Here is a 16,090-nt window from a genome sequence, read left to right on the forward strand (position 1 = left end):
CTTCAAGAATGACTCGCACAGGTTTGTTAATGCAAGATTATGCGGAGGAGCGTCTCTTGAGGATCTTCGTCGGCACACAGGGCATTCCTTTGCGATTTTGAATCTCCAGAATTGTTGAAGACACTCTTTACAGAAACTGTGACTACATGATAGAATAACAGGATATTTGAAGATTTCACGGCACACAGGACAAATAAGTTCCTCAAAAGATAGTGAATCCATTTTCACGATTTGAGCTCAAGCAATCTAAACTTTACTTTCACTTTTTGAACGATGGTTTCAAAAATAAAAAAAGAGAATCACAAATGTTTTCTGTCTGTTCAGTAATAAAATCTCAAAAATCCCAATTGAAAATTTGTATCTTCCCTCTCAACTGATTGCCAATTATTTTTACCTATGTCGACAGGGCAGAGAGTATGAGAGAAATGATAAACAAGCCAGTCTCTTATAGGTTCGTTTAGTAAGAGGGTGGAGTTTCTGATGAAGTGGGTTTGTAAAAACAGATGAAACCATCAGCATTTCGTCAGGTTAAATTTCTTCAGGGTCTGTCATGATCAAATCTTTGTAATAATGACTTCTTTATATGCTGAAGTCCCAGTGATAAATACACATCAGTTTATGGTGCGGATTGTACGTGTTTGGAGACACAATCAAGCTTGAGGTTTAGGTTTAGAGTAACCAAAAACTGTACTCAAGTAGAAGAACAAGTATTTATTTATTTATTATTCAATTAAAAGTAAAAGTAATCATGTAAATAAATATGCGAGTAAGAGTAAATGTCAAGTCAACTTTATGTATATAGCGCTTTATACAATACAGATTGTGTCAAAGCAGCTTTACAGTGTTAAACAGAAAAATTGTCAATAATGCAATTTTTATTTTTATTTTTGGACAGGTTTTCTTTTATCTCTTTTAATTGGCTAAGAAATCAAATACACTGATGAAGACAATTTGTATTCATAAAATGTTTTTCCTATATTTTCCTAATTGTCAATTTTATGATTTGTTTATATTACAGATTTTTATTTTTTTACATTTTTAATCACAGAATAAGTCGTAAATATATTTTATAGTTTTTATAGGCTGCCAGCTAACAAAATGACGTAACTGCAACGTAATCTGGTGACCAAAGTTTTGTCATGGTGTGGCAACAAGTGAAAGGCCCGTATACGTCGCCACAGCGTAACTTTGTGACGTTGCCAGTAAGTAGCTGCAACGTCGTGGATCAATAGTTGTGTGCTGGTAATCAGTTGGTAATTTTTCATAATTATTTATTTTCTATAGAGCTCCGGACGTGACCCATTCTGTCTACACCACCATGCTTGCAGGCAAGAACAGCCGGGAGCGAATATGAAATGAATGGCGCCAGCAGTTTCATGGCAACAGAGTTCACTGCGCACTTTAATTAAAAAAAAAACATACACTGTAAAAAATCCAATTACCAAAATGTTGGAAGGGCAAAAAATGTTTAAGTTGAACTAATTTTATTGCTTGGGCTTAGTTGAGAAGACATATATTAAGTCGGCACAAATATTAAAAACATCCCACTGCGCAAAGACACGTCCAAACAACGTCTTTTGTACGTCGTTTTTGAACGTCCGATTTTGGTCCCTTGAAGGTGCAGACTGTGACGCCAGATAACGTCTTTTTTCCAACATCTACCGAATGTCCAGTATCGACGTCCACAGGACCTCTGTATAAGGTCTAATTGTAGACCAAATGTGGTCGTTGTGGACGTCTTTTCTACATCAAACTTAAAATCATTTTAGACATCAATTTATACTGCTTATAGGCTCTGTACATAACTGTAGTCCCATTTCAGAAGGTGGCATACTGTTCAAGTTCATTTTCCTTTAGCTTCATTTGATTGTCTCAGCAGGAGATGATAAATGGAAAAGCATACAAAGGTGTAATGCATTTCCAATTCAATCCTGCTGCTGAGCCAAACGAAGCTACAGGAAAATTAACTGCTACAGGAAACAGGTCCTTCACCTTCTGAAAACATGGGACTACAGTTATAAACAGAGGTTTACAAATAAATCACAACTCAATCACCACTCACTTATTTCCATCTTTATTGTTTTTAACTGGCACAAACGTCACTAATAAGCTTTGACTAGTTAAATTTTCTGCCGACTACAATTAAAATCTAGGAACATGAATTTAATGGCTTGCATAAATCACTTCAATGTTGTGCATCGTAACCTAAAAACTTTCTAAAATCAACACTGGTGGTAAAATCCAAACAAAAATTATAATAAATGAATAAAGTTACACAGCCTACCTTGCGTGGGTCTGTACCACAACAACAAATGTACAACAATAAAAATTAAAGTGCTTAACCGAATGTGTTTTGTGGTAAAATTGAACCATAAGCAACTATACTAAAAACAGGAAAGACAATGTACAAAAGATTCTCCACAATGGATAATCAGTCCCGAGTGACTGCTGCGTGTCCTCCACCTCCACGTCTTTGCGGTGCATGCTTCAGATGCTCTGAAGCGGTCATCCTTATGAAGTCCTCTGTGGCTGTGTCATCAAATTTCATGACTGCATCTGCACAAGTAGAAAAAGACTAATGATTAGAAATATGCAATCATACAGTCATACACCAAGTCCCCATATTTGTAAGCAAAAATATGTTTACTATGCATCCACTACCAATACTGGATTAATACAAAACCACCTCACCAAATGTTAAAATTGCCATGGTAGACAGTTAGCAGTGAATTTTAAACGTCAGCTGGAAAGGAAATGTTTTGTCCAATCAAGTCATTATTCACAGACTGGCAGGAGCTAATTATCTTTCCTTGGTCAACATGAAATATGGGCTTACCTTTTATTACTCTATAAACCTGTGTCTACTCCAAAGATTTCTTGCCCTTTTCCCCCTTCCCCTTCATATTGAATTGTGCCATCAGGGCATTAGTGAAGAGCCTAAAGAAAAATAAATTACATTTATAAATCAACGTAAATGATCACAGCAAACACAGAACGTTCCCCTAACGTTAGTTTTTGGTTCCCATTTGGTTATTTTTTTAGGAACCAAATACTAACGTTAGGGAAATGTTATTTTTAGGTTATTTTTTTTGTAACCATAAAATAACGTTCCCAGAACGTTGCAGGGTGGTTATTATTAAATAACCTAAAAATAACTTACAGAGAACGTTCCCTAATGGTTATTTTTTGCAACCATAAAATAACGTTCCCAGAACGTTGCAGGGTTGTTATTTTTAAAATAACCTAAAAATAAATAAAAATAAATAACTTATAGAGATCAATGGTTAGTTTTAGGTTATTTTTATAACCCTGTAAAAACAAGTTTTAATAATAATATTAAGCAGGGAGTGATAACAGAAATCATAACTTCGTTTGTTTCATCTTCACATACTACGTGCGCGCCTCTGATCCGCACGCGGCAACGCGCTGCTCCATGACGCGCTTTAATCCGAAGAGAGCCGCGAGCTCGCGTAATTTAAAAATTAACGGTCATTTCGTTTTACTTGTTTACTCGTACTCGCTCGATTATCGATCTATTTATTGAATGATTACTTAAAATGAATATAGTTATGACAGTAAATATGATTTCGGAGGGATTTGACATGCCTAACTGAGGAGAACATGATGTTAAGCGAGAATTTTTTTGTTTATGGATCAAAAGAGGAGTGTCCCGCAGTACAAACTGTACACTTCAGTGGTAAGAAATTAATGTACTGATATCCTACTTTAAGTCAAGTAATTTTTTATTATTTTTTTAATATCTGTGAATAAACGTCATATTTTATTAACCATACATTGTGTGAAGTAATTTTTATTTGGTGCTGAAGAAATAAGATATTGGTAACTTAGCTACCCCGTAATGGACAGATTTAATCTTATTTAATTTTACATATGATAGTTGATGTGCTCAGATTATTTTTTATTAATTAAACAATATAAAAACAAGATATGGTTTTATAATACTGATTAGGCGTCCATACGGATAATTTCCATGCCATTTATACTACACTGGGTCTTGTGTGCTGAATGATTACTGACCTACAGTGGAGTGATCATACTGGAGTAAATAGGTTAGGGAAACGTTAGAATAACGTTATACAAAAAAAAAACTAACGTTCTGGGAACGTTAGAATAAGGTTAAGAAAACTTTCCTGGCTAACCAAAAACAAACCATAAAAAATAACGTTCTGGGAACCAAAAACTAACGTTCCCAGAGCGTTCTGGGAACCAAGAATTGTTAGTAGGGATATGTAGGAATAACATTACGCATCTCATAAACCCTTTATACTACGTCCCCTCCTTTTATCTCTCTACAACAAATCGCCTTGTCAAGCTGGTCTATAAACTCACAATGCATTGTGTTGTGAACTTGTAATTGAGTATTTTTAATTGAAAAATGCTATATATATATATATATATTTTTTTTTTTTTTATAAATCGGGGGCATAAATTAAGAGTACCTACTTCTACAGGCACCACTACACCACTGGGCATAATTATAATGTTTTAAACAGTCAGAAATATTTTTATCATAAAATCACATACACAGTGTTGCTTAAATTCAGTATGTCTGAGGTAGAGGTCTTTACGGGTCCAAAAATTCGTAAAATGTGCTGCACCGAACCGACCCGGACCCGTGTTTTATTTGAAAGTGGGACTCGAACCCGTGCAGACCCGAGAAATGCCTTAAATGTACTACCCGGACCCGACCATTTTTCGAAAGTTGGACCAGAACCCGGCGGGGAAGACACAGACCCGACTGCACCCGATCAGCACATATTGCACAGTAAACTGCTATTAAGTCAATAACAAGTTGCGAGAAAAAAATTAAATTCCCTTACTACTGTTAGTAGCCTTCTCCCTGACTGCGATGCATACAATCCTCCTAGCCAATACATTTCCATCCATGTTGGCTGTTCGTTCCTCTCTATTGCTGAAAGAGCCTTCTTAATCCACTGATTATTGCTTTAAAAGTCTACTTGCTGTCACGGTCAGTGACGGATGACTAATGCAACATTGCAGTATTTATTTTATTTTTTTCATCTCGAGTCAGCTTCGACTGTTGCGTTTACGCAACAATAATGATACTTTTTGTTGGTTGTAATAAAGACTCGGAGCAATTATTTTTTTAGCAAAAAACGTGCAGAACAAGAAGTGCATTACACTTACTGCGTGCCTGTTCAAAAGGTGCGTCTCTTCGTCAGTTTTGTTTCAGCTTTTTTTTTTTTTCCAAATCACTTATGAAGGAATCCATGATCACCGTCTGTGTGCAGTAGGCTACATTAACTCCGCCCGCGCTCTGCTTCTGGCGGCTCGAGTTAACGCGTTTTTTTGTTTGTTTTTTTTCACCTTATTTCCCACTCACAATTTTCTCATCCTAATTTTACAAACTGCAAGTGACAAAACACACGCATACTGACTGACACTGATCTCTGGCGGGTGCGGTGTTCTCCGATCGACTCGGGTATTACACACAATGTTAAATAGACCCAGGACCCGAAGTAATAGACTGGGACCCGACCCGGACCCGGCTGACCATTTAAAATATAGACCCGAACCCGTACGGGTCCCGGGTCCTCCGTGAAGACCTCTAGTCTGAGGGGGATTCAGTCCCGTTGTGTACACGCATACACACACTCTCTGTCTCTTCGACTATATTAATCCTCATCTTTATTTATAACCTTAAGATAATTATAAAACTACATAATGCATGATTATAGTGTGTAACGTTTTATGATGGACGCAAATACGGTCGCGTTGTGATCTGAACTCTCAAAGAAACAGATCAAACTACACGTTATATGATTATATTGTATATTTTGGAAGGTAATACAGTCGTGTTGTTAATCACTCATGCTAATTGTAACTTAGCCACTGCAGGTTTAGTTACGACAACAAAGCTAATTAAAACAGCTAACACTATACATCAAATTAACTAATCGGACCGAACTTACCTTCAACAGTAGAAAACGATGATTTTGGATCGCTTTGATTTGATGGAAGCAGAACAGAGCCGAGCAGCCACTTGCTTCAGCAGTGAGAGGGTTCTGGCTGCTGCAGACCGTGGGCGAGTGGCGCTCCACTCTCGAACAGGAAATACGTCACCTCCACTTGAATTAATCAAGATGGCGTCGCTGTGAGTTCTTCAAACTTTAACTCAGGTAATTTTATTTTATCATTGTTACAGTGGCGAACTGACGCTGTCCTAACATGCAGTGCAAGCAGAACGCACAGGGCTTGGGTGAAATTACGCACAAAAGGATGAATAAACACGATGGAATTATACATTTCTGGCGAGCAATGTTGATGTCTCTCCCATGTTAGCTGATGTTGCATGACGGCTAGCATAGGCTTAACCTGTTTTGTTGGCTTGTGTTAAAATAACGTAGTGAATAATGAAAGGACATGATCGTTTTGTATGTGTATGCGTTTAGCGTTTGTTGTATAACGTTAAAAAGTCATATGAAGAGGTTGTTTTCACATTTAATTTTTCACTCACTTCCATAGGATTACTATGGAGGATGGAACACTTGTCACATTTTAAATGTATGTTGCTACCCTAAAATACAAAATCATTTTGCATGTGACATTGACACATAAGTGTCTAGTATTCCTATTTTATTGGACAATTTTATATCCTATAAAGACTGTGGGGCTGGCTACCAGGGAAATGAACAACGAGGAGTGCTTTTGGGGTTTCACAGATGACCACCCTGGCTACTGTAGCTGGGATTGCTTTATGGACGATGGAGGTCTTGGTACAGACAAAGAGTGAAGTGTGTGTGTGTGTGTGTGTGTGTGTGTGTGCAATGTGTCTTTATTGTAACAATTACGGTTACTTGCAGTTCATGTGTTTTCAATATAGTGTAAGATGTTTTTTGTTTTTTGTTTTTTGGTTTATTAAAACTTAAATTGTGGAAATTATTCATTATTTAACTGTGGTTGATTTGTATATGTTGTTATTTAGCTTAAAATACAAATACTGTTTCATTTAATGTTCACTGCTAAATATCACAAACATAGTGTTTACTTTCTAAAATTTATGGAATGTTACATTGGTAGTTGAAATATGTATCGTTAAAAAACATGAACAAAAGGCAGAGACCCTCAAAATGTGTATTTTAAACCTACTGTTATGTTTTAATGTCTGTAGTGCAAATTGCTGGGGGGGGGGGGAAAGACAGCGCTGTCGTGTCATAAACCGTAAAAGCTTAGTTTATTATTATTATTATTATTAATGCCAAGGTAAAAATACCAAAGATAAAAGTACAGAAAATATCAACATTGCTTACAAAGAGTTGACTATATGCAAAGCACCATTTATATATGATTATCAGTGTTGGGTTAGTTACTCAAAGAATATAATATATTACTCACTACTAGTTACTCCTTTCAAAGGTAATATTGTTACTTTACTTATTACTTTCTGGCAACAGTAATTAGTTACACTACTAGTTACATTACTTTTTCTTCACGCCCCACAGAAGCTGTAACTGTGTATCTTCCAGATAAAATTCTTCTACAATATTACTAACAACATATTTCTGCCTCATTATTTGACCAAAATCCACATTGGATCGCAGTCAGAAGTTATTACAAACACTCAATAGTGATTGATAGTGGCATTCAAGTACAAGTGTTGTATTAATCTCATTAATTGTCATGTGTAGCTTGAAGTAATTTTTCTGTTACCCATATGCGATTAAATTTCGTTATGTATTTTATCAAATCACATGAGTTTGTAAGAAACTGTTTAATTTTCAAAAAATATTTTAAATTATATTAATATAATGTACCATATGCCGATAATGCAGTATTTCTATCTGCTTTTCCATATTCCAAGCTTGCCTGCTGCACTGGAGACATCACATGCATGTCCGAGTCGTGAAAATTATGAAAATAAATCCAGGAATTATTTGATTGTTGGATTTTAAATCAGCGGGGTTGAGGCATCAAAAGTAACTAAGTAACTAAGCTGTTTTATGGAAAGTAACTGTAATATTATTACTGAAATATTATTAGTAATTAGTTACACTACTAGTTACTGCAAAAAGTAATAGTATTACAGTAACTAATTACTAGTAACTAGTTACTGCCCAACACTGATGATTATATAGCAATTAATAAATATTACAAAACGAAAGCTTTAACAAAATAAATGAAAAAGATTAAGTTTTAAAAGTTTGCCCGGACCAACATGGCGGCCACGTCGCTAGTGTAAGTGACGTATTTTCACAGGAAGTCTTGCCCGGACCAACGTGGAGGTGACGTATTTCCGGTCTTGAGTGGAGCTCCACTCGCCCTATGGCCGTTTCTCAAAAGGAAGGCTGCATCCTCCGGAGGTCGCATTTGCAGGCTGCATACGTCATCAAGCCTGGTTTATTTCAGTTAACTGAGCATTACATTCCTGAGTCAAAAGCATATTACAACAATTTACACTTAACTAAGAATAATGGTCAAATTTATTACTGTTAATATTCTAAAATAAGATCTTCTTTATGACGTATGCAGCCTACAAATGCGACCTCCGGAGGATGCAGCCTTCCGTTTGAGAAACGGCCTATGTCTGCACTCTGCAGCCAGACCCTCTTGTCAGCAGTACGCACCGAATTTGCCTCGTCCAATCAGAGTGGCGTTTACTGGTTGGGTTATGATGACGTGGTGCCTCAGCCAATCAGAATGGCGTTTACTGGTTAGGTTATGATGACGTAGTGCCTCAGCCGAGTGGCGTTTAGTGGTTGGGTTATGATCATGGCTCAAATTGCGGGGGGATGGCATCCCCCTGGTCGAAAAAAATGACAAAAAGCATCCCCTCTGTAAAACCACCATCCCCCCCTTACCATCCCCTTTGGATTATTAATTTTGTGTATTATGTAAAACTTATCATGCATATGAAATGTTACAATTCTCTACTTATGATCGATCTAAATAACGGCGATTGGCCAATCAGAATTTGGTACTGTAACAAGCTGCGCACAAGCAGAAGCAATTTCGTTTTCTGCATAAGCAGAAGCAATTTTTCGCGCAAAATGGTTCAAGCGCAACTTTTGAAGTTCTTTTAAATGAAGAAAATGATTTTTCCTTGATTAGAATTTAAAAACATTCTCCTGACATAATGTGTGTGTGACTGTGAGGGACTGAGAGACGATAGGAGACCTGACATTATCCAACTTTGAGAAAGAAAAAAAAAACACATAGTCCAAAAGCATTCACTGCACGATGAAGCCCATCAGAATACAGTTAGAATGCCCTTATAATTCCAGCAATGAAACAAAAAATACCCATGTATGAGTTTTTACATTTTTATAGTCATTGCACAAGCAATGTACTTTTCTGTATATCAGCACATGTGCGCGAGGCCGCAAGCACATGTAACAAACAGTTACAGTGCTATTAGTTTTATACAACAGCGCAGAGCAACACAGTGTTTCATTCCGTGAATTAATCAGTTTTTGAACGAATCAAGTGAGCCAGATTCAACGGTCCATTCCGATGGACTCACTTGTTTCCTTTCTATTGAATCAGACGTTTTGAACGTATCGTTTGATATGAATGATTCAGTAAGTCATTAGGCTTGTTTGAGATGCGCCTCGCCTCGCCTGAAATGTAGGCGAGAGTAGGCGGCTGCAGTGAGTGGAGGAGTGAAATAAGCGCAGTCAAGACGGACAGTTCTGAGCTCTCGAAGTAGAACAGATACCTACGAGATCAAAGGCAGATATCTCGTTATTCTCACTCATATGCTGTGCTGCTGATAAACATGATATAATTTCAGTTCTGTTGCTTTAATATGAATATAAATATGATAAACAAGACACTCAAAGTGTTTGCTATTTAATTCCATACGAAAGGCGTATTTATCATCCATTTTTATTTTAATTCAAACATGTATTTTAGATTTTTATAGAAAATATGACAACAATCACATATCTCACACAGAGACGCACTGTCATAGTGTTTGGGAATATTCATGCACAATTTAAATACATAATAGCATGGAATCAGATTTTAAAAATAAAACATTTTAGAAGAGAACAACATCACGGTTGTCTAAACCAATGAGCATTAAGCTGTGTCGTCAGTCAGTTGTTTCTCATCATGCTTTTGGTCAGCGCAGTCGGTGGAGAGCAACTGCGCGCGACTGCTCAATCCGACACAGCCGCCTCGCCGTCGCGAGAGTTTTTTGGCACACGTCAGCATGACAACTTGGACACTTTTCTAACCGGCATGCACCTCGCGGTGATCACCGGTGATCGGTTCTGTGCAGATTTTGCTCATCTCAAACAAGCCTATTTATTAAAACAGGAACTCGCTGTCACCTACTGGTGGTTGTATTGTCATGTTTATTAATTCATGACAGATCTAAACCAGCCAAGGTGCCAGCACACAAACACATTCAGCAAAATATTGTTTAATTATCATCAATATTGACCAAAAGTCCTCTATTTCAGGCCCCAGAAGGGAAAAAAAAAAACTTATAAATAACAGTTCATTTAATAAGGCTAATCTTCTAAAGTCAAGTCACGTCACAGCTGCTCGTCCAGAGTCACAGCAGCACGTCTCAGCTGTTCACGTCACAGCTGACCGTCCAGAGTCACAGCACGTCTCAGCTGATCTCCTAAAGTCAAGTCACGTCACAGCTGCTCGTCCAGAGTCACAGCAGCACGTCTCCGCTGCTCGTCCAGAGTCACAGCAGCACGTCTCCGCTGCTCGTCCAGAGTCACAGCAGCACAGCAGCACGTCTCCGCTGCTCGTCCAGAGTCACAGCAGCACAGCAGCACGTCTCCGCTGCTCGTCCAGAGTCACAGCAGCACGTCTCCGCTGCTCGTCCAGAGTCACAGCAGCACGTCACAGCTGTTCGTCCAGAGTCACAGCAGCACGTCTCCGCTGCTCGTCCAGAGTCACAGCAGCACGTCACAGCTGTTCGTCCAGAGTCACAGCAGCACGTCTCCGCTGATCTTCCAGAGTCACAGCAGCACGTCCCCGCTGACCTTCCAGAGTCGAGTCACGTCCGGGCTGACACACCCAGATCATCAAGGTCAGTCTTTCATTATCCTAGTCTGGTATCCAGTGTGAGGGATTCACCGCTGGTGTCTGCACGTGCAGCTGGTATCCCCAAACTCACTTACTCTAGCCCTCCTGTTCCTGAACTGATTCCCCTGTCTGAAGTGCTTCCCATGATGGGGATCGCTTTATGTTGTGTTTGGGTGGCGTACACCACCGTAGCACTGTCTGAGGTGGTGGCTGCTGCCACAGCTTCTCCAGAGGTGGTGGCACATGCTGCAGAACCTCCAGAAGCGGCAGGGCTCACCTCAGCCCCTTGTATGGTGGTGGCGCTCAGTAATGTACTCTCAACCTGTTGTGTTGCAGTCGAAGAGACCGTTACTAAACTCTCCTTGTGTCCTGAGTTTACTGCTGTAGAACCTCCAGAGGTGGCGGCAACTGCTGCAGAACCTCCAGAGGTGTCAGCGGTATCCGTCTGTGAACTCTCGTTCTGTCCTGTCACGGCTATGGAGGCCATCAATGAACTCTCGTTCTGTCCTGTCACAGCTATGGAGACTAATTATGAACTTCCTGTGTTCCCTACCTCAGTCATTTGTGTCTGTGCATGTTCTGTCTCCTCCTTGTGTCTCAGTTTCCCATAGGTCCCAGTCTCTGCTGTGGGTTCCTGATCCGTCATGGTATGCTCCTGTTCTATCTGCTCCACCGTGGTGGTCTTCAGGTCCGTCTGCTCCGCTCTGGTGGTCTTCTGCTCCACCTGTTCCGTCTGCTCCGCCGTGGTGTTCTGCTGTCTGGCTCTGGTGGTCTTCTTCTCTGCCCGGGTGGGCTCCAGTCCCATCTGCTCCACCCTGGTGGGCACCAGGTCCGTCGGCTCCTTCCTGGTGGACTCCAGTCCCGCCGGCTCCGCCCAGGTTTCCTGCTCTGCCGGCTCTACCTCGGTCCCAGATCACTCCGCTTCCACAGGGACCTGGCCCTCGACCCTGCCTGTATTTATGACCATGCCTGTAAATAAAAGCTTGCACTTGGATCCGCACGTCTCATGTCTCGTCAGCCCCGTTACAGTCCCAAGGCCAAACAAAATTGAGAACCACTGTTCTAGGGAATTGTGTGCTTCTAATTTTAAAGCAACAGTTTGGACAGGACCCTTTTCTATTCTAACATGACAATGCCTCTGTGTATAAGGCAAGGTTCAAAAAGAAATGATTGACTGAGTCAGTGTGGAAGAACTTTACTGGTCTGCAGAAAGCCAAGTCCTAATCCAAGCTGATAATAAGCATATTAGAATGATTTCTGAAGGATGTGACACTGATAACTGGAGTAATTATGCTGTAAATTCAGATTTGATCACAGAAATAAATTATATTTTAAAGCACATTAAAATAGAAAACCATTATTTTAAATTGTAATATTTCAAAATATGACTCTTTTTCTCTGTATTTTTGATCAATTAAATGCAGGCTTGATGAGCATTGGAGACTTCTTTCAAAAAGTCTGTTTTGTTTTGTTTTTCTCGTCTGGTCGACGCTACAGAGCTCTGAGCACCAGAACGGCCAGCACTGGAACAGTTTCTTCCCACAGACAATCCATCTCATGAACACCTGACAATAATAGTGGAACACACACTATTTATGCACTTACACACTTATTTATCTAACACACATACTTAGTCTACATTTCAATTGCACATAATATACCTGTACATATAACTGTCTATTGTTATATACCTGTACATACAATTGTCAATTTGTATATTGTAATTCCTTATCTACTTGTTCTATTTTTGAATTCTTCTTTTTATTATCTGTGTCTTGTCTTGTCGCTGTCATTCTGTTGCACTGTGGAAGCTTCTGTCACGAAAACAAATTCCTCGTATGTGTAAACATACCTGGAAATAAAGCTCATTCTGATTCGGGAAAACATTAAAAATAGTAGTAGTGCCCACACTTTTGACCAGTACTACTGTATGTGTATGTGTTTACAGTTTACTTGACCAAACTAAGCACACATTATAAAACGAATAAAATCAGTAATAATGGCATGTAGTGATTAGTTTATTAGCATTCATATAGCGTTGTAATATACATGCATGTTCTGTAAAGCTGCAGTGAAACTATATGTATTGTGAAAAGCGCTATACAAATAAATATGGAAAAGAATATTTGCACAGACTGACCCAGCAATGCAAGTGAAATGTCAACTAATCAGCTCCCCGGACATCTTAGCGACAAACCATTATGAGTACGTGACACTGTTTGTCTAGCTTCAGTTTAACCAAACAAAAGACTGATGTCATCCATTGTACGAACAAATGATCCCAAACTTTCCACTATGCAGTTAATTGTAAGCATCCAGACTGCGACACATTTACCGCCATCTCTCGTGTACATGCACCCAGCATCAGTCAGAGCCGCTTTGAGCCGTCCGGAAAACTACTTTTAATGCTCTTTGTAGGTTTGCGCCTCAGACATATTTAGGGTATTCCAATCACAGTTTATTTATTTATTTATTAAATAACTTAAATATTACGTTTTCGCTAGACTAAAATAGTACGCGCTTGTTTTGACAGATCTGAGATTTAAAAATGGCGCTACTGGAAATGCTTCAGGGCCAGACATGCGCAGTAGAGTTCCAATGCCTTTGTTATTGTTTACGTCCTTGAAACGGTCTATATATATATATATATAATATATTGTAACGGGCTGAAGAATCGCACGACAAGGTGGGGTCAATAAATGCCCCGAAGGGTGCGTTTATTGTATGAGTGTGGCGTGCCAAAGTGCTCGGGTGAGATGAAGTCGTGCTCCAGGATCCGCTCCTTCCCTCAATCCAAGTGTTTGAGGGATGCCAGAGGAAACCCGGCAGCTGATCCACTTTCGGGCTGAAAACGAGCAGAAGTTTCTTAAATCAAAATATGCTACAAAGCAACTATGGGAGTGAGTCATGCGTTCATGTTGTAGCCATTCATTATTGTATTGGTACTGTATTGTTGTAATAATTTGTAATTCATTCCTGCTCATGCACTTGTACATTGTTGTTGGTTATGATACAGGACACTGATTAAAGAAAAGGGGTTGGAGGGAAGGATTACTGGCCAACAGGCATCAAAGAAGTGGGAAAATCTCAAGCAAAGATACAAGGTATGTGATATTCTGTTAAAGATAAAACCCTACATCTTCAATCTCAATGCAAGGCAATGAATGCATACTGTATAAGTTGTAGGCATTATTTAGTGTTTTGTGTCCTTCCAGGAACTAAGAACTCCCAAAACAGGGTCAGGTACAGACAGTGGGGAAGTGACCGCTGCAACCTGGCAATTTTATGAAGACATGCATGAGGTGTTGGGTGCCAGGCCCTCACTCGACCCTCCTGTGGTGGTGGCATCCTTTTATGAGGATCCCACACCAATCCTCATGGTATATAATGCAGTACATTTTGTGGTCTGGAATTTCAGAATAGCAGAATGTTAACATGTTCTTATTATGTATCTCTCCCTGCCTCTCTCTCTCTCTCTCTCTCTCTCTCTCTCTCAATATATGTAGAAACAGAATTTCCACATGACATGGCCACAAACGTTTGTGGATTGTAAATCAAGATTTATCTTGTTCCTTTAGGAGATTGTTGAGCCCTCATCCCCAGCCAGCAGTTCACAAATGTTTGAACGAGCCTGTCCTCCAACAAAAAACGACCCTATAGGTCGTTTGTGCAAGCCCTTATTACGACCTATATTTACGTTTTAAAGTTAAGCGCCCTCTAGCACGCGTAAAAATAATCACAGCCTCGTGTTGCGTCTGTCGTCATGAAATGACGTATGACTGTCATTACCAATCAAAATGCGTGTTTATTTAAATACAATGTGTGGACTTTTTACACCGATCTCACAGTATTCGTACATATTTTACTAGGTGGCTAATTCGTACGAATGACCACACCTAACCCTACCCCTTACAGGAATCATGCAAAATCATGATTTTTAGTGCACATTTCATGAGCACGTGCGTTCTCTGGGATCGAACCCATGATCGCATGATCACGTAATTACATATCGTCATATAACGCAATGCTCTACCAACCGAGCTACACGAAAGCCGAACTATAATGCAGATAAAAGAGTACAAAACATTAATATGAAAATGTCCTGTTGCCGATAGGGGCGCAATTGTAGTATATGCTCTGATGGGTCGTATTTCAGGGATTTGGACAAACGACCTATACGGGCGTATTGGTTGGAGGACAGGTTGGTTTGAACCGTCTACCTCTGCCATGGCAAGCCCCCCAACTCCCTCACCCAAAAAAAGAAAAGAAAAAAAAAAATCCCATCATGGATTTCCTCACCGAGGAGTCCAATAAAGAGCAGAGGCGCCACGAGGAGAGCGAGGCCAAGACAGAGAGGTTCTTGGGCCTCTTTGAAAAGATGGTAGATAAGCTGTAGTGTGTTTTTTTTTTTTTTTTTGGTGACATTTCAGTTATGGTTCTAATAGTTGATAATGGTTCTGTAATATAATATATTTTTATAATGTTTTTGCCCATTATGTTCACTTTACTGGGCAATAAAGACAGGTTTTTGTTAAAGAAAGTGTTTCTGAACATCAATGACATTCAAACAGTGATAACTGAAACAGATATACAAAACACCATGCAGTGTGTATAAAAAATATTTATTGCAAACAGACCTAAGTAGTACACAGATAAAAACATCTGCATTCATATCCACCACCACCAAAGAACATAAAAGAACTATGAAATATATACATGCATATGACATTGTTGTCATGTTCTTGGGGCTTGCACATTGCCTGACACTAGGGCAGCCAGTCTGTTTCTTGTGTCATTCCCAGAGGTTTCATTGTATGCCCTGGGTTCACTGGGAGGTTGGAGTGTCATGCCTATCCATTAAAATGTCTTCATCTGGAACCAGTGTGTCACCATTGTCCATACACACATTGTGCAAAAAGGCACACAAAGCAATTACCTGGGGTGCAAACGTGGGCTTCACCTCCAAAGCTCTGAAAAGTGTTGACCTCCACCTGGTCTTCATCATGCCAAACGCCCTTTCAATTATGCTGCGCCCCCTTGACTGATAGTAATTAAGTCG

General features: G+C 39.5%; 1 long non-coding RNA gene across 1 annotated transcript; it reads right to left on the reverse strand.

Moving 5' to 3' along the window:
- Positions 1-2,053: 2,053 nt before the first annotated feature.
- Positions 2,054-6,099, reverse strand: LOC131536386 (uncharacterized). Its single transcript, XR_009269934.1, has 3 exons — positions 5,955-6,099; positions 2,837-2,937; positions 2,054-2,556 (listed from the first exon to the last, which is right to left on the reverse strand). It is a non-coding gene; the product is annotated as an uncharacterized LOC131536386 (long non-coding RNA).
- Positions 6,100-16,090: the final 9,991 nt, after the last annotated feature.

Source organism: Onychostoma macrolepis, chromosome 03, assembly GCF_012432095.1.
Source record: "Onychostoma macrolepis isolate SWU-2019 chromosome 03, ASM1243209v1, whole genome shotgun sequence".
In the NCBI taxonomy this organism is placed as follows: Eukaryota; Metazoa; Chordata; class Actinopteri; order Cypriniformes; family Cyprinidae; genus Onychostoma; species Onychostoma macrolepis.